A 3,758-nucleotide genomic window follows, 5' to 3' on the forward strand; every position below is an offset into this window, starting at 1 on the left:
TTAAGACACATATCGGTTAATATGCAGCCAATCTGCCAGAACAAAGGTAATTAACGCCAAACAGAATACTTCCTCCTCATATACCTATCTCACCCAAATAACAGATATTGAAATTCAGATACATATATAACAAATTAAACATGCTCGACTTGCTTTATACAAATAACGGATATACATACACTAGTATAGTCAAGCATACATTAAGTATCCTACTCAAATTAGTCTATCAGAATATCATAGCATGCAAATCAGGGTTTAATTAGCCATTACCGACCCTACAGTAGGCCCACAGTCGATCGGAGTGACCCGGGTGACCCTAGGGAAAATTAAAAAAATATAGGCCTATATACCCGTGTGGCTCCACACACCCAAATTGGCCTTTGGCTATGTGGCCCACAAGGCCTGACCTAAAAATCCACAAGTTCGTGTGGGCCCACATGCCAGTGTGGCCCTCACGCCCAATACGGCCTAGTCCGTTTGGTCCACATGGCCACACTCATGCCACCACACGGTTGTGTGCTGCACACGGCCATGCCCTCATTGACTACATGGCCGTGTCTCACACACGGCCATCCACACGGGTGACCACACGCCGGTGTGGTGTCAACAGTGAAGTTTTTTGGCTTTTACCGAAGCTCAATTTTTAGCTTTTTGGGTACACATTACTACTGTCTCATCAAAGGTAGAAAAAGAAAAGAGAAGGAAAATCTAATAAACCATAATATATACATATTTTTATCCTATGCTTGGCATATTTTTGGATGATTTATCATGAGTTTTAGAGAATTTGATGCTCCCACTCCTTTAGATTCTTGTTTTATACTTAGGTGAGCTTAGAAAGGTGAAAAGAGAAAGAAATGGGCCAAAAACGGATAAAATGGGCTTATCTTAGTATTCCACGCGGCCTAGGCACTTCCACATGGGTAATCCACACGCCCGTGTGTGGCACACGAGCAGGCCACACGCCCGTGTGTCATGGCCGTGTCGACATTAAACCAAGTCAGAATTGTACACGGCCTGAGCACCTTTACACGGGCGTGGCACACGACTGTGTCCCTGTCGAGTCAAAGTCTAATTCTATTCAGAAAAGGCTAATTTTGGGCTATTTTGGGAATTCCAAAGTCTATGTAAAGACCCTAGAAGAGGACCAAAGGGGACATGCAGAGTAGAAGGTAGGAAATATTCAAGAACAGCCATCGGAATTAGCTCAGAGGCAGGATCTACTTCAAGATTGAAGATCTCCACTAAATTTCCTGAGAAGGTCTTTGGATTTATTTATGTTTTGTTGTTTTCCCAATTTTGAGATGTTTTCCACTATTATGAACTAATCTCCCTAAATACCTAAGGGAGATGAAACCTAAGACAGATCTTATTACTACTTGAATTATATGATAAATACTTGTTCTTATTCTTAATTGTGAGTTTTAATTTTTGTTTTAATATTTTAGGATATTAATTCAGGTTTTGATGTGCTTATTCAGTGGAGAAAAAGTCCCTGTTTAAGAGTAGGTCATTCATAATTAAGCGGAGTTGCATGTAATCCTAGAGATAGGACGACATAAATCTGCCGGATTAGAGTCAAATCTAATAAGGGAATCCATAGATCGAGTTAAAGCGACAATAGGGGTTTTAATTAGAAAGAGATTTCAATTAATCAACCTAGAGTCAGTTGTTCTTAGTCTTGAGAGAGATATTAACATAAATCAGGGATTTCTACGGATTAAGTCAAGTGAATAAATCGTCTAATTCAAAAGTGATAAGTGAAGTCTAAGTGGATTCTTCCTTGGGTATTGTCTTCTCCATCGGTTTTCTAAATAGTATTTTTCAAACTTTTACCTCTGTCACAATCTTAGTTAATTAGATAATTAGTCTTAGTTAAAACATTCCTTTAATTGTTAGGCTAGATAATAAAAAGATAGTAATTACTAGTACTTTTAGTCCTCGTGGATACAATATTCCCGGTCTCACAATAACTATACTACTATACGATAGGTGTGCTTGCCTTAGTCGAATTGTTTTAGTTAGTTTCATGACCATCAAGTTTTTGGCACCATTTCTAGGGACTAAGATTTTAGGAACGCTTAGTTTTTATTACTTTAGCCATTTTTTATTTTTATTGCAATTTAATTTTGTTTTTGCTACTAAATTTTCTTTTATTTACTTCTGGCAGGTTTTTATAGTTTATGTCTAGAAGAAACCTGTCAGGACCTTTGCTTTTTGATAGTGAAATTGATAGCACAACTTGCAGAAACTGAAGAGAAATAAGGCGAACCCTACAATACATAGACGAAGAGCGAGAGCGTGATATTCACATTAATACCGAGGAGATGGCTGAAAATCAGAATAATCCGCTATCTCCTGTGGTTGCTGCAAATCCAGTAGATCAGAATCCCGCTCCTCGTACTAGGTATGATTATGCTAAACCTACTTTAACAGGAACTGAATCGAGTATAGTTAGACCTGCTGTTGTTGCAAATAATTTTGAACTAAAACCTAACATGACTCAAATGATACAACAGTTTGTTCAGTTTGATGGTTCACAGGACGAGGATCCAAACACTCACTTAGCAAATTTTCTGGAATTTTGCGACACCTTTAAGATTAATGGTGTTTTTGACGATGCCATTCACCTTCGGTTATTTCCCTTTTCATTGAGGAATAAGGCTAAACAATGGTTGAACTCGTTACCATGAGGGTCAATCCCCACTTGGGAACAAAAGGCCGAAAATTTTTTGCTTAAATATTTTTCGCCGGCGAAAATGGCTAAATTAAGGAATGATATCTCTTCTTTTGTGTAGATGGATTTAGAAACACTTTATGATGCTTGAGAGAGATACAAGGATCTATTGAGAAGGTGCCCTCACCATGGGTTACCTCTTTGGCTACAAGTTCAAACTTTCCACAACAGTTTGAATCCTTCAACTAGATAAATGATCGACGTAGCTGCCGGTGGAACCATCAATATTAAGACACCTGAAGAAGCTTATGAGTTCATAAAAGAGATGTCACTGAACAATTATCAGTGGTAAGTCAAGAGGACAAAACTGACAAAAGCAGCTGGCGTTTTTAACGTTGATTCGGTTACTATACTTTCCAATCAGGTAGAACTTTTGAATAGAAAAATTGATGGTTTACTTATTCTACACAGGTTCATCCAGTAATGCAATGCGAGACAAGTGGAGGTGGAACGAGCAATTTAGAATATCCATTCTACGACCCTAACATGGAGAACTAGCAAATGAATTATATGGGTAATAATACTCGGCCTCAAAATAATCCTTATAGTAACACTTACAATGCAGGTTGGAGGAACCACCCAAATTTCTCATGGGGAGGCCAAAGCAATCAGAGACCACCACCCCCTCCATACTTCCAACAACAACCTTACTAGCAAGAGAAAAAGCTGAACCATGAGGAGATGATGACAAAGTTTATTTCAGTAGCAGAGACTCATTTTCAGAACACTGAAACTACACTTAAAAATCAACAAGCATCAATTCAAGGGCTCGAGAATCAAATAGGACAGCTGGCAAAGGTGAATTCAGAGAGAACACCGAGGAGTCTACCTAGTAAAACCGAACCCAATCCAAAAGAACACGTGAAAGCAGTTACATTAAGGAATGGGATAGTGTAAGCTGAATCTGAACAGAAACTGCCACTAGAAGCTGACAGAAAACAAGATGAGGAGGTAAAACCCGAAGATAATGAAAAACCGGTGTTGAGGGAATATAAACCACCAATTTCGTACCCAGAAAAGT

The 3,758-nt window shown here is 38.7% G+C and overlaps 1 non-coding gene across 1 annotated transcript; it reads right to left on the reverse strand.

Moving 5' to 3' along the window:
• Positions 1-2,765: 2,765 nt before the first annotated feature.
• Positions 2,766-2,872, reverse strand: LOC128294849 (small nucleolar RNA R71). Its single transcript, XR_008285156.1, has one exon. It is a non-coding gene; the product is annotated as a small nucleolar RNA R71 (small nucleolar RNA).
• Between the last annotated feature and the right edge of the window lie 886 nt (positions 2,873-3,758).

Source organism: Gossypium arboreum, chromosome 6, assembly GCF_025698485.1.
Source record: "Gossypium arboreum isolate Shixiya-1 chromosome 6, ASM2569848v2, whole genome shotgun sequence".
Classification (NCBI taxonomy): Eukaryota; Viridiplantae; Streptophyta; class Magnoliopsida; order Malvales; family Malvaceae; genus Gossypium; species Gossypium arboreum.